This window comes from Uloborus diversus, chromosome 4 (genome assembly GCF_026930045.1).
Source record: "Uloborus diversus isolate 005 chromosome 4, Udiv.v.3.1, whole genome shotgun sequence".
Lineage (NCBI taxonomy): Eukaryota > Metazoa > Arthropoda > Arachnida > Araneae > Uloboridae > Uloborus > Uloborus diversus.
In genome coordinates, this window is record NC_072734.1 from 131,051,530 (window position 1) to 131,075,329 (window position 23,800).

The window sequence follows — 23,800 nt, forward strand, 5'->3', positions numbered from 1 at the left end:
ACTGATATTTATTCAAATTCACTCAGAACAAGATAAATAAAATGTGTGCTCACAGTTTATATCAGATATTTTTGATGTTACGCTGTTGCGGATGACGATTCCAAATGATGAATTACGCAAATAAAAAAAAAATACACATAACAGTTTGTTTTGCCCAAAATGAACACGTGGAACGCAATGTTTTAGTTTTTTCGACAGTTTTCTAAATCACCGCAAGGTAGCGTATTCAAACTCTGGTGTTGCGAATTAATATTGCTGTTGTAAGGCAACGGATTTTTGTAACAATGGGTTTTATATTTATTCTTTTAATGGGATAAATTACATGTATCGGTCCAGTAGTTTTGAAACTTACCCCGGACATACATACAGAAGTAGCCATTTATGTATGAAAATTAAAAAATTACGTTGTTATGGATTGGTCAACAATCAGATTTTCACCATTATCTCTTCTAAATTGATAGGTACATGAGCAGGGGCGAACTGACCTGCCTGCCCATGGGCCTGCGGGCCGGTGCGCTCTTGTGCCCTCGAACCAGTGCGCCTTCTCTCTTTGTTCTTTTTAGTGCGCCCTTAAGCCTGTGTGCCTTTTTTTCCCTTTTTTTTCGCCCTCGAACTTGTGCACTTGTGCGACTACAGTTTTTTTTTTCCTTTGCGCCCTCGAACCTGCGCAACTTTGTGTGTTTTTTTATTTATTTTATTATTTTTTTTAATTTTCGCTCTCAAACCTCTGCTTCTTCTGTTTTTTTTTTTTTTTTTTCCTCGAACCAATGCACCCTATGAGAATCAAGGTTGGCGCCTTCTTGGGGGACCCAGACCGCCCTTGTCCGTGAGTATTGTTAAAGTACTAAGAAAGAAATCGTCATTGGAAGCCACATAAACCAGTTCATCGATTTCATTTTAAGTTTGTCGTTGGTAGATGCTAATATAAAAACAAATACATCTTTTTTCTGTATAAAGTGCGGAGGATGGAGATCATTTTAGTAAAATAAAACTGTTATTGAAAGCAGCAACAAACACTAAGAAATATGTTTTACATTGAACAAAGGGGAGAAAAAACCCCTTAACTGGACCATTCGCTCTATCTTCTTTCGAGCAAAATTTAAGTTGCAAGTAATTTTGTTCACGTGGCAACCACTGAAAATAGATTGAATATACCTTTATTAAAATACATTTCTAGAGTAAATTTAGGACTTTTTACACCACAAATTTATAATTAAGAATCACCTTCGAAACTGTACTCAGAAACTGAAATTGTACGTGTTTTATCTACACAATGCATGCAAAACTTGGAAATATTGAAGATCTACGTTCTTGAAGAAAACTGATAAACTGAAATTTTACATGTTTCACCTGCACAATGCATGCACAACTTGGAACATTGAAGGTCTGCGTTCTTGCATTGGCAACGGATCAGTTTCACATAGTTACAGAGCAGGGTTGCCCCCACCAAGAGCAAGGGCCCCATTAAATACCACAAAGGCCCCCCAAGAGTGTTAGCTCCCCCAAAAAGATAAATGTCCCTAAGAACACCCCCTAAAAATTTCAATGGAGCACTCTGCGACATGACACCCCCCGCCCCCCCAGGTGGAGATCCCTGGTTACAGTTATTTTACAGTCACAAAACATTAGTTGCAGAATTTCTTCGGAAGCTTCTGAAAGTGAAAAAGGCGCCGGACGCAATCCACCTTTTCTCATTACACCCTCCCCATTTAGTTGGATTCATGTTGTTCTTCAGTCACTGTTATACTTAAGGATCAACACGAAGTGAGTGATGTGTGAAGCTGCATTTGTGGGTGGAAGTGTTTTGACAGGTTAAATTTTGAATGAGAACCTTTTTGAGTTTATGTAAACCTTTTGATGCAATGATGCTTCCATTTCTGAAGCTCTACGCACACTTATGGAGGGCATTACATTAAAAAAGCGGAAAAGATAAAATAATCCATTTTACAAATCAATCTTTAAATTAATTTGCAAACCAAATCCATCAATTACCCATTTAATAGGGAATTACAGGGTTGCCAACTGCTTTGCATTTAGCGGAGTTGCTCCTCAAAAATAGCGAAACTCCGCAGTCCCGCAAAAAAGTTATTTTGCTCCGCATTTCTTGGCCGAGTGTTTTAAAGCATGACAAAGAGTAAAAAGCTGTTTTTTATTTTTATGCTGGTACATAAAATGATTATCAAAGATCAAAAATGATTTTAGATAAATGGTTTCAATTTCTTTTTAATTGAATTTTATGCAAAATACCGAGCTGCTCCGCAAAATTTCAAAATGCTCCTCAAAATCACAATAGATGCTCCTGAAACTGTTTCTCCAAGGTTGGCAACCCTATATTCTTCCATAATTCTTCTGTACGATAGATAACGTTTCTGTTTCTGAATTTCCAAAGAAAAGCACACCTTTTATGCAATCAGACCTCGGACTCGAACCATAAGAAATCTTAGCATGTTGTTCATTACCAGGAGATGATCCTTCGGACAGGAGGTCCAACTGAGGACACTTCGAGCAGAGTTTTGCCTAAGTGTTCGAGGGCTCTGAGACCTATAGCCTGTTTCCTTTTTTTTTTTTTTTTTTTTTTTTTGAGCAATCACGATTGCTTATTGCTTTTATTGACTGTTTTGATGTCCTATAATTTAATTTCCCCACCAGCACCCTCTGCAGCATCACCGTCGACCAGCCGCCTCACGATGCCGCTCCTCTAGCGAAAACCGTCTCCAGGTTGCGTCCATATCCTACACTTACACGCATACATACACGCACGTACACACACACACCCAAACACATACACACACATACACATACTCCTACACACATATACACATACACACACAAACACACACACGCATACATACAGACACATACACACACCTACACACAACTACCCACACACTCATGCCTTCACACAGACACAAACACATATGCCTACACACACATACACATTCCCCCCCCCCCACACGCAAATACTCATACACACAACTACCCACACACTCATACCTGCACACAGACACAAACTCGTGATTGTGAAAAACATAATTTGAATTCAAGAGGTCGAAATTCAAATTAATTTTTCTTTTTTTTAAATCTTTCCAACCTGTTTCAAATGTACCTTAAATACCATATCTAGAGATTTGAAAGTGACAGTTACTCCTGACCTTCCTGCATTTACCCGAATTCTTTCAGTTTACGCGTCAGAGCGTGTCATTTGAGCAAACAGTCGAATGCTCTCTGCTCTGAGAAGCATCATTATCGTTATGGTCTAGTGATGGTGCGTGAAATCACTGGAAGTCAACTAACAAATCGGATTCGGAGTGCTCGTTTGCCATTTCTGACCACACTTTCAAATTAGTTTAATTTTTTTCGCTCTTTCTCTTCTACCAGTAAAAAACTACGTTAACTTTGCGTTATAACCGAAAGGAATTTTATTATCACTCCGGCTTTATATTATACTAGTGGCACCCGCACGGATTTGCCCGTAGTAGAAAATTAAAAGATCTTTTGGCTTGCCCATGTTAAGGCTCCACGTTATGATAACTTTGTAATTTACTCGTCCATATTATGATAATTTTGCTCGGGAAAATGTTCTTCAAATTAGAGTAGAAAAATAACAAAATCGATTTTTCGAAAAATCGCTTCGAGGTGCACACCCCCATGCTACAAACTAATTCTGTGCCAAATTTCATGAAAATCGACCGAACGGTCTAGGCGCTATGCGCGTCACAGAGATCCTGACAGACAGAGAGAGATCCGGACAGAGAGACTTTCAGCTTTATTATTAGTAAAGATGATCATATAGGGTCGTCCACAAATAATATCATGCTTTGATTGGGGTGGAGGGTTTACAACATTGTGACTATTCGTAACGAGGAGGAGGGAGGGGTTAACAAGAAGTGTGACATCACATTTTTACTTTTTTCAGTATTATCAAATATATAGAAGAAAAATCTTGGTTTCGTGCAAAATTTCGAATTTTGTCAGGTTTGAACGTTTTGAGGTGTGCTGAGTCCATTTCGAACATTTTTGGAAACTGTGTCTGTCTGTATGCATGTGTGTGACCAATTTTTTATGACCACTCTAAAGCAAAAACTAGTACATAAAATTGAACGAAATTTGGTACACATACGTGCCCCCATGTAAACTGGTACCATAGGGTGGTTCAAAAAAAAAAAAAAAAAAAAAAATTTTTTTTCAGCTAGAGTCCAGGACACCCCCTAATTTTTTTAGACTTACTAATAGTACTATGCTGTAAAAGTTTTAGCTCCCTACTCAAATTTTGAGACGGTGCTCAATGACCCCTAAATTTAACATTAGCCGTAACACAGAAAATATCACAAATTTAGAAACATTTAATTTCCCCAGCTGTTTTTTTGTAAATAATTATTTTATTGCAATCAGGGGCGGCAAATAGGGGGGTCAAGAGGGGGCGGTCGCACCCCCAAATTTTTTGAGCAGAATTATAAAAAGTGGGTGAATTCAATTTATGTAAGTCGGAAATCAATGTTCATGAAAGGAAATCTCGCTGGTTCTCAGCAACTATTTGATGGAACACGACACATTCCCAGACTAGAAAAAGTGTTTTTCGTTATTTGGATGATGACTTAGAAATTCATGAAGTATTTTCGACTTTTTCACAACATAGACAGCTGATAGAGAACAATGGTTAATTTTAACTAAAGAAGACATTGCCTCATATAGGCTAAATATTTCACACTTGTATGCCCAGTGTAACGATGGTATCTCCAAGGCTCGTGAAAAGTGGTGTGGTTGCATGGTTTTCACAAAAAAATTCCTTGATATTTCACATTCACTTTTACGCTCATTTATTTAATGAGTGTATATTTATTTAATGAGTGTTCATCGCTTTCTTCTGCTCGAAACACGTTTCAGCTGCCCAATACATTATAATGCTTTCATAGAAACTTCTTAAAAATGCATGTGATTATTGAATAAAAAAAGACATATGAACCAAATGCCTTTTATGGGGCTCTATAATTATGCAATCGCGGAGTGATACAAGATAATCTTCAAGCGTTAAAACGATCAAAACATTTCTCTATAACTTCAAAGCAGTGATTTGACGACTGGAAGAATTATTGCAAAACGATTCTTTCAATGGTGAAAAAGCTCATGCCCTTTAGGATGTATGACTTCGTTTGAATTTTTATCCACATTGTTACAAGCAATATACCGACAGAATGGTTTTCACATGCAGAGACTGCAGTTTCGCCCTTGTTATGGACTCATCAGTCTGGAATAGTGAATAACAGAGCTGGAGGCAGATGATATCTCATTGAAGCTGAGAGAGCCGACATGACTAGATTATTCAATCATGAAAAGTTAAAGCCCCTCACAGTTTTTGAAGTAGCCTGGGTGATTTTGAAGAGCAAGATATAAAAAGTGTTTTCATACATAACTTTGTAATACTTCAATTATTATTTAACTATTACAAACAGCTTAGCTAGTAGAGAAAGATTTTTTTTATGTCTCAGGAAGTTAGAGAAATATTTTCGAAGCGCAAAGGGGGAAAAAAACCTTTTCCATTTAGCTAAACTGGCAAAACAGCACGACATTGGGCACTGATTAATTAGTAACATGATTCCCTGCTCTTCCGAATTCCAAAAATCAAGCATTATAACTTTTCCAAAAGATATAAAAACTAGTAGCAAGATGTTTTGTATGATAACTTTTTAGTCAATGAATCAAAATTTTAATTGTTTCTAAACACTAATTTTATTCATATTAAACCGATTTTATGACAACTTCTTGTTAGCTAATGTGTGTTTGGTTTCGCTTTGGGGTTATACATATTTAAGAAACTCGTCCCCCCCCAAATGAAATGGTGAAATGCCGCCCCTGATTGCAATGTATATGCATATTACTCGTGTATATTATAATATGTAGCAATGTTTTCTCAGTTAAATGTATTTTTTAACCCCCTCCCCATACTGATGAAGTTTGGGGGAGGGGGTTGAGCACCCTCTTTCAGTTGAAATAGAAAGCTAAAATTCTTCCAGTATATCGCTATCCACATGTCAAAAAATATTGAGGGGTGTCCTGGCATCTAGGAGAAACATTTTTTTACATGTGTTTTTGAACCACCCTATGGTACCCATTAAATTTTGACACCAATTCCTCCACGGGGGGGGGGGGGAACAATCGAACATTTCTTCAGTTATACGCGTCTACTATATCTCAAAAAGTAACTGGCGGAATCAAACAAATTTTAGTCCATATGTTTACCCTAGAGAGTGCTGATTCAATTTTGGTGGAATAGCATCTGAACCTTCAGAGTATCTATCTATTCATTTCATTTTATTATAATTTATAGCTTTGCATATTTGTGTGTCAATTTATCAACTGAAATCAATTATAATAATTCCTGTAAATTCACGGGTATGAAAATGTTACGATTTTACTGATATCCGATTTCGGGATCAAAGAATTTCTAATCTCCTCTAGGCCCTATCCTCTCTTAGAATGCCGTTCAATGCAACTGATTTTTGGTCGCCACACAATTACCATTAGAATTAGTGACATTTCTTCCACGTTCTACTAGTTATAATATACTATAGAGGTTTCTGAACTTTGTCTTAATATTTAAATTTTCCCTTTTCTTTTATTTATGTGACAGGCGATTTTCCGCTCCGAGGTCCTTTTCCAATGGGTAAAAAAGGGTCACTGCTCTGGGCCAGAAATCGGAGAATCAATCATGCGTGCTTTTTTTTTTTTTTTTTTTTTTTGGGTGTAGATCGTTATTATTATTATTTATTTTTATTTTTTTACTTCAGTAAGAGATGAATGTTTCAAGGGAAAAGAAGAGAAAAAGAATCATCCATGTTTTGCTTATATTCCAAATGTTTTTATTCGTCAGTATTTCTTCACATAGTTTTGGTCATATAAAATTAATATAGAGAACATGTCGGCCAAAGGGGAAACAAAAAATCAACATCTTCATTTCTCCCTTTAGATTAGAAATTTAAAAATATATATATATAATAATAATCCTGTTTGCTTTGATGATAAATATTAGAGTTCAAAAATTAGCTAACCTCATTGCGTAAAACATTTCTTAAAAAGCAGTTTTTAACCCATGGCAAATACATCCAACATGATTATATCTTCTAATATGTTTTATTTTAAATGTGTGTATATATATATATATATATATATATATATATATATATATATATATATATATATATATATATATATATATATATATATATATATATATATATATATATATATATATATAAGTATATATATATATATATATGGGATGCCTGAATATATGTATATATATATATATATGGGATGCCTGAATATATATATATATATATATATATATATATATATATATATATATATATATATTCAGGCATCCAACGTCTACGGAAAATCTAGGAACTACAGTAGAGCGCCGATTATCCGAACACGTCGGGACCGACCCTAGTTCGGATAAGCAAAAGTTCGGATAATTGGACAGACAATTTAAAGGATATCCCTATCTATACAAAAACCTTCACACTTTATCCAGGCTTAGGACTGGCAACACTGTTAGTGCTGGCGTGTTTAAAAATGTTTTTTTTTTTTTTTTTTGTCTTTTTTTTCATTTTTTAAACTTTTTTTTGTCTTTTTTTTAAAAAGATTATAATTTAAGTAAAAAAGCTTTTGATTTTTTCTTGCTTCAAAGAAGACATTCTTTTCAATGCTGCCATATCTCTAATGCTTCTTAAATGCATTGCTTGAATAGGATCAGCGTCTTTCTGCCTTTCGAGCCATTTCATAGCTTTTTCCAAGCATTCAAAGGCTTCGCTATGTGATGGACCTGGGTCATTTTCAGAGCATTCATTTCCAATTTCATTTTTATTTTCTTCATTTTCGCCTTCAATCTCAGCCACAATCTCATTGTCATTTAAAATCTGATATCCAGGGTCTTGCATGTCACAATTTAGCCACTCATTAATTTCTTTTTCCTCATAATTTAGGATTCTTCCCATCTCTTTTATAGTTTTACACTCCTCATTTTCCTTATCAGATGCTTCTGCTCCAGTATCAATTTTTTCCCTGTTTAAAATTTTATTCCAGGCATTTTTTAACGTTGATGATTTTACAAGCTTCCAGGAATCGGCAGCCATAATGCAACAATCTTTTAAATTAATGTTTTTGGCATTCTGGGAATCAGGCTCTTCAGTGTCTTCTGATAGAAGCATCTTTCTCAACATTTGTTTTCTATAAAAGCGCTTAAATGTCTCTATTACACTCTGATCCAGGGGTTGTATCAGTGATGTAACATTAGGTGGCAAAAACTTTACTCGGAACTTCCCATTTTCCCGTTCAAGGGTATCTGCACACGGATGTGAAGGTGCATTATCAAGAAGTAGGAGTACTCTGCCCTCTTTCTTCATATCTTCTTGATGTGTCTTAACTTTAGGAATGAATGTGTGATCATACCAATCAATGAAACCTTCTGATGTCATCCAAGCCTTCCTTTGAGAAGTGTAAATTACTGGCAGATTTTTCCAATTATTAAAACATCGAGGCTTCTTTGAATGTCCTATCACGAACAATGGTATTCGATGGTTACCGGTTGCATTTGCGCAATAAAGAACTGTGATTCTTTCTTTGTTTAATTTAGTTCCAGAAGCACTTTTTTCGAACCCAGATGCTAATGTTTTTCGGGGTAAAGATCTCCAAAACAGGCCGGTCTCATCTGCATTGTAAATAATCGTATTTTTCTGATTTTACAAATTCAATAAATTCTTTTACGAATTTCGTAGCAGACTCTGTAGATGCAGATAATTTTTCACCATGCAATCCGATTTCGCGTATACCATGCCGTAGCTTAAAATTTCTAAGCCACCCAGAGCTTGCTTGAAATGTATTAGTATTTTCTCCATTCAACTTTTCGTTGAAAAATAGTGCCTTCTCGCATAATAAGGGTCCAGAAATGGGATGACCAGATGAGCGTTTCTGCAAAAACCACATGTGCAAAGCTTTATTTACTTTATCATCAAAGGATTTTTTCATCGATTTTCTATCTAAGCTTCCTTGCTCACTTTCAAGTCCCGTTAAATACTTCATAATTGATTCTTCATTCTTTTTTATATCTGATATTGTAGACTTTCCTACACCAAACACCGCTGCTAATTTTGAAGCGGCTTCATTATTTTTCAGCCTCTTCAATATCTTTCCTTTGTCTCCTAGCGAAAGAACAACTCTTTTTCGCTTTCCAGACATCTTTTCACCTTCGTTGCAGAAAAAGAAATGAGCTAGATCGCTGGTGCAATCAACAACCGCTATCAAGAAACCTTTAGTAACAACCACTAACAACTCTATTAAAAACAAGAATTAACAACGGCTAGCAACCGATATCGACGATAACAAACTCTAAAAAAAGCAGAGCACATGATTCTGAGCAACTCACTTTGTCAACGTAGATACGTCACACAAACCAGTTTTTCCCCACGTGTCCACAGCGAGGGGGGGGGGGGGAGAAGAATGCAAACAGGAATTTTGTGCTTTGACCTTGGTTTCTCAACCCCTTTCTTCAAACCTTTTGTGTTCTCTCTTCCCACTAACAAAACTCCCCAAAAATACCTTGCAGTTTCCGGATTAAAATTTGTATGCCAAGAAAGAAAAGAAAAAAGATAGATAAAAGGGTGAAAAAAAGAGTACGTACGTAATTGAAAGCTTGGTTGGAAGGGACAGAAAAAAAAAATTAGGTTTTGGATGAAAAATATGCCGTTCGCATAAAGTTCGGAAAAAAATTTTAAAAGGCGAAAAACACGGTTCGGATAATTGGAAGTTCGGTTAAAAAATTTTAAAAGGCGAAAAACACGGTTCGGATAATTGGAAGTTCGGTTAATTGGAGTTCGGATAATCGGCGCTCTACTGTAGTTGTCTTTGAGATTATGTTTTGTGTTTCAATGAGAAACAGTGAGCTGCTGTTTAAAGGTTATAGGTACAGGCGTTTGTTTGTTTAAATAAATAATTACAGATTGAAAAGCGATAGCTTTGTGCAAGGTAAATTGGATAAAAATGAAACAACGTTTAAAAGCACAAAAAGGATAAAAAGTTTATAAAAACGCAGACATGTTTCGAAGGCAATAGCCTCCTTCCTCAGTGCGAATCTGTATTGTTTGCACATTTGGTTGTTTTTGATCGAGGGAGACCGTTCTTCTTTTTTGTGTACACCATGTCGTTACTTTTCAATCGTTTTTCCCAACTCCGGATAAAAAAGGTAAAGTTTTTGAACCATTTAAACTTCCTTACTACTTGCAAAAGACTCAAATTGATTCCCAAGTTCATTTCCGTTGATTGCAATCTCTCTGGTTCGCAATTATTTTCTAGAGCTTTAAACAGATGTCATTTTATTTTTCTTAGAACAGCCATTAAATATTTTCGCTTTAAGCTTTCTAAAATTGAATGTGAATTGTGCTCACTTCATTTGGCACTTTCGGCTAGCTTCGTCGAGTTTCCTACCTTCAATCAAACGTCTTGGAACAATGCTTCGTTTATTTCATCAATTCATAGATCTAAGTTAAACTCTAAACTTCTTAAACTTCGGACCCCCTGTGTCGAAACTTGTTCTGCACTCCCCAAGGTCAACATTAATTCTGTAGTAAACCTGTCAAATTTCCCTATCAGTGTGGATCAGGCTAATGTTCTAAAAATAAATTCCAATTTTTCTGTAACTTCAAGACCTTCCCCCGAACGCATTTTGGCTCCGATTGAGAGTTCGTTCAAACATAGTAAATTAACTCCCACACAAAAGGATTCTATAAAGCATCTTATTATTAACAATGTTTCATTTAATTCAGGTTTTTCGGGCAGTAATCTTTCTCCAACGGAAAAAAGAAATTTGCGTGATATCTCTTCCAACAATAATTTGATAATTACAAAAGCTGATAAAGGGGGACAGATTGTTATAATGGACAAGTCCAAGTACATTTCCGGAGTCAACGAGCTACTCCGCGATGGTCCTTACACCCAGTTAAAACAAGATCCCTCGACGAATGAACTAAAAACCGTCCGCAGGGCCATAAAAACAAGTAAGCTTTTTTATAACTGCTTTAATTTAATCCCTTCGGTTTCGCACTGTGCTAGATTTTATACTCTGTCTAAAGTCCATAAGATCGGAGTACCTTTAAGACCTATTGTTTCCAACATAGGCACCGCTTCTTGTGGACTGGCCAAATTTCTCACTTCTAGGTTTGCCCCATTGCTGAACTCCAACACACATTCTGTTAAAAATTCTGTTGATTTTGTTAACATTCTTCGTAAGTTCAAACCCAATAATTTACTTATGGTTTCTTTTGATGTTAAATCTCTTTTTACCAATGTACCTGTTATTGGAGCCTTACAGTGTCTTGAAACAAGACTCCGGGAATTCCATCACACCCAACACGAAATTTCCGAACTTGTAAATTTGACTGAATAAACATTCAACCTTTATTTTTGAGGGTACTTTTTACCAACAAACTGACGGACTTGCTATGGGCAACCCTTTGAGTTCCATCCTCAGTGAAATCTACATGGACTTTTTCAACAGAAATTGTTTCAGTTATTTGACTTTCCACTCTGGCTTAGATATGTTGATGACACTTTCACCCTCTTAGATTGCACTGTTGATTTTGTTCCGTCTATCATTGATCTAATTAACTCCGTCGATTCTAATATTCAGTTTACTGCTGAGATTGAAAACAATAACTCTTTGCCCTTTTTGGATGTTTTAATCTCGAAGAACAATAATAAGTTCTCTACTACCGTTTACCAAAAACCATTTGCTGTCTGTCTTCCCCCACACTCTCGTTCATGCCACCCGAAGAAGCAAAAAATGTCTGCTTTTTATACTTTTGTCAACCGAGCCATCTCCGTATGCTCTGATCAGACCCTTCTCAACAATGAACTCAATTTTTTGAAAACCGTGGCTTTGGACAGGGGTTATCCTCTTCAGGTCATCGACAAGGGCTTTTTGCAAACTTTCAACCCGAAATAAAACCTCCGACATACCTAGTTTTTCTTCCACAAATTTTGTCGTTTTACCGTTTTATCTACACATTTCTATTCGTATTTCTAGAATTCTAAGTAAATTTGACTTTCGCGTAATTTACAGACCCATAAATAAGCTTTCTTTTTCCAAACTGAAGGACCCAATCCAACCACTTGATCAGTGGGGCATATATCACATTCCTTGTCAATGTAATATCGGTTACGTGGGGCAGACAAGGCGTTCACTTAAATTTCGTTTGAAAGAACATGAAAACGACGTTGAAAAACAGGAACTGAACAAATCTTCAATTGATAAACATTGTTGGGACACAGGGCACAACTTTCTCTTTTCGGAAGCCAAGATCATTTGCAGACCTACAACAGTAGGTGAATTAGATTTTCTGGAATCCTTTTACATTCATAAAAACTTAAATAATCTTTGCAATGAGTCTTTTGCTGTTCCGCATTTATCTCCAATCTTATTCAATCTTACATGTTACAATACGTCATATTTTGCCTCAGCACTCGCTGATAGCTGATTGCAGGGTTGGTAAAAAAAACCGCTTTTTTCAAAAAAAAAAAAAAAAAAACTTTTTTTTTGGTTTAAACCAGGTTTTTTTGGTTTAAACCGGTTTTTTTTTTTGGTTTAAATACTATTTGCAAGAAAAACAATTTTCGGAAGGTAATTAAGGTTCCATGTAATTAACAGTTATTCAATAGTCACATTATACCTAATTTCTTGATTAATTAAAGAGAATATAACAAAATCTTTTGTAACTAAATTAAATAATTAAAATATCTTTCTGCGGGGAAATATTGATTGAAATGTTTGACTTGATTAACATATTAGTATGCATGTACATATAGACCATTTGTGATATGAAATACTGGCTTCATTTTTGATTTCATCAAATGAAAGCCAGATTAGGTCTTTTTTTCTACCAGAATTAGACATTCTTTTTAAAACAATATGAGTAAGTAACTTTTGTAAACTGCGCAGGTTAGCTAAGGCAAAGCAAATACCAAAATACCAATTCCAATGAACAAAAGGGGGGAAAAAACTAAGAATTATCTGCACCCAATAGTCATAAAGCAGCATAGGTGTATAGCCAATCAAAATCTTTTGAGCACACAGAATCTAAAAAAAAAAAAAAACACCAATAAAAAGTGTAGTTTATATGTGAAGATTTATATATTTCTTAATCAATTTTTACACATACATTTGCATTTTGTTCCGGGAATTTAAAAATTTGTCTTTTAATCTTCCTACATTATAATATAAGGAGCTATTATGTATCATAATATGAAGTATGAACTTTTTTTAAAAATTTGATTCAAAAAATATTATTTGTGTTTACCTGCAGAACAAATCTTAATTTTACGTGCAAACAATTAAGTTAGACTGTTGATTACCTTACAAGTCAAAGTTAAAATTCCAGGAAAGTGCTAATAAATGGGCAAAAATGTCACACCCCTGCAACAGGAGTGAGCAATATAATAGATTGCATCTACAATAAAAGATTCAATCCTTAGTAAATCTTAACTAATCATGCAAATTAAGCATAATGATGGAAGTTGACTGAAATTTGCTTTATGGCACTTATATGAAATAAAAAATATATTAATATTTTTTTTCGATTAAAGCTTGTAATACATTTTGAAGAAGCAACTTTGCAATTTTAGTATTTATCTCTACAACTTAGCTAGGAACTTAGCATAAATGGAATTTTACATTTTTCAATATGTGTGGGAAAATCAATGTAAACCTGTAAAATGGATTTTTTTTTTTGCTTTAAAAAAAAAACATTTTTTAAAAAAACCGCACGTATTTTTAAAAAAAAACCAATTGGTTTAAACCATGGTTAAAACCATACCAACGTGGTTTAAACCAAACAACCCTGGCTGATTGGTCAATGTTTTTCCGGTTACGCAATTTAAACTCTCCATTGATCTTGATTCATCCATATGTACATTTCTCACTGAGGAAGGAGGCTATTGCCTTCGAAACATGTCTGCGTTTTTATAAACTTTTTACCCTTTTTGTGCTTTTAAACGTTGTTTCATTTTTATCCAAATAATTACAGTGCTACAGTGAACAGGCTCCACCGTTCTTACACGATGAAAACTATAAATTCATAAGTTATTACTTCTTCTGTACCGACCTGCTTGCTTCGGAAGTAATTTGATTTCAAGCATATTTAATGCAAGTGCTTGAAATCAAACAAAGAGAAAATCAGGTTGTAGAAGTGCTCAACTAGGCTAGAGTTACTAGCCGCCAAGGCGACCGCCTAGATCTCGACACCTACACTGGTTTATGCACCGCCTTCGGAGGGATTCGCTCCCTTCTTGACATCTGCAGCGGGCACCTTGTCAATGCCACCTACGCCTGCTTGTGCAACCCACCAGACGCGGATTTGTTTACACCGCCTTTGGCGGTGCACCTTGGGGGCCTCGCCCCTTCTCTCCAACTGCGGTGGTTCATTAATTAATGAGTTCTACATTAATTTTAAGCGCGGCACATCTTTAACTTAACCATTCAATCACTTCCGCTTTCGCAGAAAGAGAGAGAAATTATACGCTGTGTGAGAAAAAAGGCCCTATGTTTGCAGAAAGGCGAGATCAACGCGGCCTTCAGAAAGAAGTCCTAGGGGGGAGAAATTTTGTGGCTATTAGCGTGCTTTCCTCCGGGCTGTAAAAATGTCCTTGAGAATTAGCGTTGTAAATAATTGCTAATTAAAGTTGTAGAGAAACGAAACTTTCCTAAGCACGATGTCCAAGAAATTACGAATCGATTGACACCTGGTTCGATCGTCAATTCTCTGACATTCCGAAGAAGTTCGAGTAACAGATATGGGTTATTCTTCAAAAAGTGTAACTTTTCTGTCACACGCCTTTTACTGTAAAACTTTTAAGGAACAATTCATTTAACAATGCTTTTTAATTTCATCAAAAATATATCTATTTAAACCTGCCAACAATTTCTTAATAATAATTTTTATTTTAATACATTTTTGGTTCACAACATGTGAATTCTCACTTCCGTGGCATGTTACACACCTAGTGTGACTGTGTATGTTACTTAATAACTTGTTTAGTTAAAGTATGTGAAGCACCGTTTATACGTTTCTCTTTTACACGTTTTTATCATTTATACGCTTTTTAAATTGGTCACTGCAGAGTCCAATACGTATTAACGTATACCTCTTATACGTTTTTTCATTTGTACGCTTCTTTCATGCAGTCCCTTCAAAAACGTATAAATGGTGCGTCACTACTTATTTATTTATTATTCCTTTCACAAGTGTCTCAATTACTAATTGCTTAAGTATATTTAATTTATTAATATAGTGTTTTAATTCGTTTTAGTAAGATAAGTTATCATGTCACACAATAAATTCTCACATCCGTTACCTAAACACAGACACTATTTCTCATTAACACGTGGCAGTAATGGACATCACATTTTATTTTCCATGATACAAGGGAGCCCTCTTGTTTATTTTCAGCCGCAAAGAAGTTGTGAGATTTTTGTAGAAAAACAGGAAGATATAGATTTTGTTTGAAAAACTAAGTGTGCTTATTGTGAACTCTCACCTCCGTGAACTTGAATTTCAGGGATGTAAATTAATGTAAAAAAAAGGAAGTGAACATGTTTTCATATTAAGCAATAAATAAATACCTTTGTGCCGAGAAATAGCATATATATGTTTTCATATGTTTAACATGTGCAGATTGTAGCAATGGAGGAAAAAAAAACATTTCCCTAAAAAATGCATCTATTAGGCCTATATTAATGGGAAATTCCTCACTTCCATGACAGATCTTATCAATGTCATTATATCTGAGGTGAAATTAAATGATGGAGGGGAAATACATCAATATTAAGCATTCTACCAAAATTATAAATTGCCAGTATATTCGCAAATTTACTAAATACTATTTTTTAACACACATTTGAACAGAAAGGCAAACTAAAAATTAAGCTGTACTTTAATTAAAAGAGCTTAATATTAGATTCCCAGTAATCATTAAAATAGCTCCTTTTTTCACAATTAACAAAATTACTACTTTGATATTAAATTGACCTCGATTTTTAAACATTAAAAGTTTTCTCCTTTTTTTTTTTATTTCCATGAACATGGAATTTTTTATATTTTTTATTTATGAGTAAAATAATTGGAACTTAGCCGAGCAATTGTTTATGGTTACTTCTGGTAGCTAACACTTTCAAGTACGAATAAAAAAAAGAAAACAAAAGGTTTTGAAATTGAAAAATATTTGCGTTCAAAACTTACGCTTTCTAGAGAATGACTCATATACATCAATAAATATAAGGATACATAGAGATGCTTGGATTTTAATATTGTAGACGCAAGTTTCTTTTTCTTCGCAAAAGGAAGGGGGGAAATGCTTCAAAAGGGCTCGTATATTGAACTAAGAAAGAATATAATTTATTTGAAGTGCAAATAATAGTTGATTTACGAAAGTCAAACAGTTATTTTCTTTTTTTTTGGGAAATCCATAGCAAGAGTCTTCCCGCACAAGGAAAGCTTTCCCAAATTTTTTGAAAATTTATTTAAATTCATGACTAAACCTTTTGTTCAAAATTTTAAAGCTTAAATAATCCTAACCCAAGAATCCTGAATTTATTTTACGCTCAATTTTGTGTTTATTTCTTTATCATGTTAATTGCAAGTAATAAAAACATACATAAGTTATATTTGGTGTCTTTACCTGTGTCAGTAATAACAAATGTTGGACTACATTCATGGCGTTTGTTCAATTATTTTTCTTACAAATTTATCATGTTTTTTGAAGTTTTACTTGTAAGATATTTTTCCCTGCCTTGACAGGCATTTTTATTATTGGAGTCCGTGAGATTGGCGAGGAATTGAAGTTGACATCTTTTTTAGCAACCTAATTTTTTCAAGAAACTGCCATGATTAGCGACTTTTTACCCAAACAGGTGATCGTAGATGTTTTCAGAAATGTTCAGTGTTTCCACATATCAGATCTTTTCCAATCTTAAGGCGTTCAGTAATGAGTCAGCTAGCCGTGAGGGATCACGTAGTTAAGCTTTCTGACATTTTGCCTTCGTGTTTGATCATATTGTGCATGAAAATTAGGGCTTCCGATCCCACATTGAATTCAGTCCCGCGGGATTTCGCGATTCTAAGGATCAAATCCCCCGGGATCTCTCGGGATTGAATTTATTCTTCTAAAAATGAAATTTTTATGTCAAATAGAAAAAGTAATGCTTTTTAGGAAGGTCTGCTTGAATTACTTGAATTAATAGTCTTCTAACATTCCGTACAGCAATTGTAAAGCACTACGAAGTCAGATCCTAATTAGCAATTATCGTTTGGTAAGCAAAAGTGTGCCGCTCGTATGGGACGGTAAAGGATTTTTGATCTAAAAATAATGTACTTGATGGAAAGACGTGCTGTGGCTCCCCTCCAAATGGGTTTACTAAAATTAAATAATGGGGGACATTTAGAAAAAGATCCGCATTAACTTCATCACCTTCTGAATAGGATACTGCGATGGAATTTAAAAAATGCAATCTGCATATGAGCGACAAAAAAAAAGGTTCTTTAAATACAAATATTTACCAAATATTCCTTTTGTGTTTAGAATTTCAGTACAGTATTCTCTTGTGCGTCAAGCTATGGTAAGTTTGTTCAAATTTTGGTGCAAAGCGCTGCATGTCGAACTCGACAACGTAAGAAATGTTTATACAGTGGCTCCCAAAAGTCTTCATACACCTACGACTTTCAAAGAAATAGGCCCCAATCCATTGGTTAGAATTAATATTTCGGAATAGGTATTTAATTATAAGATCTATGATCCATTTTTAACAAAACTATATGAAAAGTTTTTAAAAAATGTTAAAACTTATTATTTTTAAAATCAAAAACCAAAAAGTGCCGGAAATTTTATCTCACAAAAGTCTTCGTACACTTTATAAAATGTCTATATATTATTGAATAATCTAACTTTTGATTAAGTTATTAATTAGTAGAATATCATACAGTATTCATAATACCTTTTTAACGTCTGGGAATAGATTTCATTCTTTTTCTTTCTTTTTTTTTTTTTGTGTAATTTCTGAGTAAGTGTTCTTCCACATTTCGAGTCTTGCTGTTTCTAGCTCTATTTTCGTTTTAAAGCCCTATTTTCGTAATCTAGCCTCCAGATACCTCTAAATACGTTACATTAAGTTAAAATCTAGAGATTGAGGGGGTATTTTCTAAACTTTAATACAATTTTCGAGGCACTAGACGCAAACGAATGAAAACCGTGTGCTTCTTATCGTTATCTTGATAAAAAACAAAGTTGTTTCCTATAACCAAATTTTTGGATAAGAGTTCAAAATTGGTTTTTAAAATATTTAAATGAACATCATGATTCATTATTTCATCAAAAAATTACAAATTACCAAGCCCTGATGCTGATATGCACCCTCACACTAGAACACCTCCACCGTCCTGATTAACTGATCCAAATAAGTTCTTAAGATTAAGTTCCTAATTTTTTCTTCTACTTACAGTTATACAAAAATTTAACCGAAAATGTTGAATTAATTTTTATCTGTAAGTAAGACGTGATTCTAAAACGTTTTTAGCTTATTTATAATTGATTTTGCGACGAAAAGCGTAAGCGTTCTGTTTTTCGCACGACCAAGAAAATTTTTGCGGGAAGAGGTCCCTTTTAATCCAGCTAATCAGAGAACTTGGCGAACAATTTTAGGTGAAAATTAAATGTAAAATGTTTCATTTAACTCTGCAGAAACTTTTACAGCACTCAAATGTGTATTTTTCATAAATTTTTTAACTTTAAATCTCCGATCACGTTTTGTCAACTTTGCCGGTTGACCTTTTCTTACCTTGTTTTCGGTACGATTCCTTTGTTTAAAGCATTTTATCAAGCATTTTAAATAAATTAACTAATTTAGAGACATTTCAAACCAATTTATCACTACTGTGAGAAAAAAATTCAAATTTTGAATGGTGTTTGCAGTTTTTTACGAATACCAGCCATTTTACAGTAATAAGCACAATATTAAGGAATAAAAAAAACAAAAAATTAAAGCCAAATGACTTATAAGGGTTAACACAATGCAAAAACATTAATTAAACGGCATATGATAATTTTAATCATGAATTTATTCGAAAATATTTGAGTGTACGATGACTTTTGTGGCGTGTTATTTCTCTGTCTCTTCGTTTTCTTACCCATTTCAAAAAGAAGATCCGTCAATATTTTGAAAAAACCAATGGGTTGTATTTAGAATGACATAGGAATGATGTGAAAAAATATTGGACTTTATATTCGAATTCAGTTTCGAGTTATTTTGGTTAAACTAAAAAATTTCGAAGTTTACGAACACTTTTGGGAGCTACTGTATACCTTCGTCAGTAAAGTGCTGTTTTTATAAAAATGGAGAGAAGAATTGAACTTAGCATATAAACTGCTTTGTGAAAGTTAAAGCTTATTTATAGCTTGACAGACGATTCAGGATTATTAGAAACTTTTAAATTATTGTTCGGTTCGTAAATGCGCGAGTGAGGAAATTCAAGTATGCCCTTTTGCATGACCGGAGTTGCAGAGTGATATATCATGTATTTGTCCAGAAATTCTAAAATCTGCCGAAACATTATTCGTTTCTTTAATAATTCATTCTTAAAATCACCAACTGTCCAATGACATCGTCTTATGGCCCTAAAGATTTGGCTTCAAGTATCAAGTTCAATATTTTGTGTGCAAATCAGGATCGAATTTGAATAATAAAAAAAGAATATAAAACACAAAAGAACTCTTTATTTACAACAGGTACAATACTAAAGCAACATAAAACAAGAGGACAAAAGGAATGATGCATGATCTTTGGCAATGAGAGAAAGAGAACTATTCCTCCGGGCATTTACTTGCCCCACCTCAAAGGTTGTCCCAAGGGCCTAGCATGGCCGGCCCTAGTGGCGATGGAACTGACGACCTGGTCCGACCTGGTATTGATAGCACCACCCCTGTACCGGGGCTTCCAGTGGGCGAAGAGGCTCAAGGCCCTTTTGCCCATGTAGTCCTGGCTGGGGCCGTCGTAGAGGCGCATGCGCAGGGGCTGAAGACGAAGTGGTTCGTCGTCTGAGAAGGAAGAATCACCAGATTCAGACAGAGAGGCCTCTTCAAGTTCGCTTAATGGTGCTGCGCTGGTGCTGTCCAGCAACAGTAGCAGCAGCAGAAGACAGGCTTTCCAAGAAGTTACTGTAAAAAATGGAAATTAGTCTATTTGGAAAAGAAACGCTTCCTTTACTTTCCAACAACAAGAGCTATTTATTATTGAAGCGGCAAATTTCGGTTTCAGAGAAATCGCAATGAAATCTTTTCATGCGCCCAAACTCATAGTAGCTTGCATTATTTGCAATGCTATCACATTTGATTGCAATATTGAGCAATCACGAATTGCTTATTGTTTTCACTTGACCGTTAAATGACGTCCGCGTCCTTTGATTTTTGTCTCTGCGCACCACCGTCTTCAGTTGCTGCACCTCTGGTCCTGGGCCTCCACCCGCAGCACTGTCCACCGGAATCCGCAACTCCCTCCCCCTCCAACACACACATTCCTACACAAACAACACACACACCACCACCACATGCCTACACACATACATACACAAGCACATATATGCGACTACATACACACATACACGCCTGCACACACTCACACGCACTCGTGATTGCGAAAAGCATAATTTCAGTTCAAGATGTGTCAAAAATTCAAATTTTCTTTTTTTCTTTTATTAGTATAATTCGCATTGTTAGTTAAATTTACCATTTTGTTTATAATGAATTTTATTTTTGCTATTAAAAAAAAGGAAGCGAAAAAAGGGTTTATTATGCTAATTTTATCGCAACAATTTAATTGGCATTTGAATTTGATTCCGGAAGGTAAAAGTTTTTAAAATTTCAAATAATCTATTCTTGTAAAGAAGATTAAAATTTAATTTAATAAAAACTATTCGGGTAAATATTTTTTTTTCATTCTAATCTGGCTGCGTTAGATTTACTACTTGTAACAGACCTTGGTGCGATCCCCAGATATAGATTCCATACTTTCCTGTAGCACCGCTATCGGCGGTGCCGTTACTACGAGGACTTTGACGCTCAGTTTCTTCACCAGATAAAGACACATTCTCTCTTTTCGATACGGATCTATACTGGGAATGTATTTTAGCCAAGAGCACTCCCAACCAAACGGGTGCCTGAGAGATCTTTTACATGGCGACTGGAGCCCGGTTCGAACGTGAACCTCTGGGCGTAAGAGACCAGTGTCTAACCACTACACCACTCTGTCGGTCGAGATAATGTCTTCGTCAGTTCATTTATCCTCGGTTATTACAGGTTACTGTCACTCGTGTAACTATTTTATTTTAAAGGGAACCTTTGCATCAGTGCGTATGTCTCACGACTTTTCCTCCAAGTACATTTTGCTTTTTGGATTCTGTTGATTTTTATTTGTCTGCATGTGAATTTATTAAGCTGCTTCTCACTCCCAACTTTATTGTAACGTATATCTTTTTATCCGGGTTTGCAATCCAAAGATAACACGCTTGGCTCAGAATTGCAGCATCTGGGGCTGAAATATCGTAAATTTGTTAAATTTGACTGTCATTGCATTACAAAACTTGTTCAAAACTGAAGATCAACAATCACAGAACTAACATATTTACGCACGTTGTTGTATTGTTTGGTTTGCTGTAAATCTCCTACTTCTGTACATAAGCATTTATTCTTTACAGATAAAAGAAGAAGCTTTATTTTAAAAAAATTTTTTACTCTTCGCAGTAATATCTTTCCATTCCTTCATTTTTGTTAAAATTCAAACCTTGCGCTTTGTTGATTATGGCACTGGCCGACCAAATAAGCAGTAGGGTAACGGCACCAGTAACAGACAAGGGTCCAGCAATAGACAGTCGTAAGTTTGGATTTAAATAATAAGAATTTTAGGCGAGTAAAACTGATGTTACTGTGGCCCCATCCATGAATACGGTGTAACAATATAGTGTTAATCAGAGCAAATTTTATCAGCCAGTTGATATTTACAAGGCAGTAGTGAAAGGTTATGAATAGCTACCACGAGGTCAGCCAGTGATTCATGTTCATTTGAATTTAATAAGGTTTTAGATCTAAAAATAAAGAACTTTTGCATATTTTGCAGAGAAAAAGGGAATTCTGTCCATTACTCATCCTATCTGTTGCTGGGTATCATCAGAATTTTCCGTGTCTGTTACTGAGGTTCGGAGCTTTCTTCGAAATTTAGCAAATAAAAATAGAATTGACTAATTCAGAGGATTCAAAAGCAGCCAAACGTTAGATGAGATGTAGTTGCATGAGAGAAAACTAGTTTTGAAAGTCTAAATACATCAAAAGGCTCAGAAAATTGAGTTAACCTGAGAACGATGTCTTAAACATGTCTGTTACTTGTCCCGTTATCCTTTTTCTTTATGTCTTCTCTTCATATTGTTAGCGTTGATACAGAGCATTTTCAAAAGTTTTAAACTTCAGTCCATCTTATGAATTTAAAATTACTTGCATAGGTGAAAGGAAGTAACAAAATTTCTTACTTGTTACATTCAATGGCCGAAATAAATTCCACGGAACCAAAACGAAATGGAGGTCTCTGTTTAATGATTTAATGCTTTCATTATACGAAAGAACTTCAAGAAAAGATAGCACTTAACCGGCCGATTTTATGAGCTTTAAGTAAGGTGACCTACTCGACAGAACATCTCTTATTTCCAAAAGAACTTCCATAATATTTTAATGCCTTTTTTGTCTCTGATATTTACTGAGAAAGAGTGGTTTTCTTAGATGTATTCCTTCTTTTCTAGATGATGGCTTTCCCCGGGAAAAGATGCCCGGATAGAAGCTAATAAATTTTATTTTTAGTGAAAAAGCTCTTTCCGGATTATATTATTGGTATCGTAGTTTCATGGCGGACTCATTCCCGAACAATGGTAGAAGCTAATATGAATGTTCCACTGTGAAACAAAAATATTAGTTTCTATTACAAAGATGTAACTTTACATTTCAGGCAATTTAATTTTGTGAGAGCATTAAACTTTATTGACTAAAACAATTTGGTGGGGAACTGACTTTAACAATGTACTCATGAAAAAGCATTACTCATAACTCTCGACATATACCTTCGCGCGAACGCAAGGACACTATCTCTGTTTAGAATTTCAGAATTAATAGTGTGCCACTATAATGGAAGAGCATAACTTAATTTTTTGAAAGACATGCATTTAGTAACTCATTTTCTCTACTTTTTAATGCTTGTAAGTTTAGAAAATTAATAAAAATGTAAAGATTTAACTGTCGTCATCAAAAGATCGACTAGCTGGTCCCCAAAAGTATTTTGTAAAAAAATGAATTAGAAATCCTCATATTAATAATTAAATAAATTATTAATATATATTAACATATTTTCCATATATATATATATATATATATATATATATATATATATATATATATATATATATATATATATATATATATATATATATATATATATATATATATATATATATATATATATATATATATATTTATGTATATATATGTGTATAAATATATATATATACTAGCAAAAATACCCGGCGTTGCCTGGGTTAGCAATAATTATGAGAAACAATCGTTACTTGTATTTGTTTTCTGTTTTAAGTGAAAGAACTTAAACCACACCTTTTTGACGTGATTTAAAATCTAGCTTCTTTCTTACTCATAAAACTAAAGTAGCAGTAAG

At 34.6% G+C, this 23,800-nt stretch overlaps 1 long non-coding RNA gene across 1 annotated transcript in view; it reads right to left on the reverse strand.

Moving 5' to 3' along the window:
* Positions 1–19,794: 19,794 nt before the first annotated feature.
* Positions 19,795–23,800, reverse strand: part of LOC129221332 (uncharacterized) — a 106,757-nt gene continuing 102,751 nt past the window's right edge. Inside the window, exon 3 of the long non-coding RNA XR_008580496.1 lies at positions 19,795–20,253. This is a non-coding gene — a long non-coding RNA (uncharacterized LOC129221332). The remainder of the gene's footprint in view (positions 20,254–23,800) is intronic.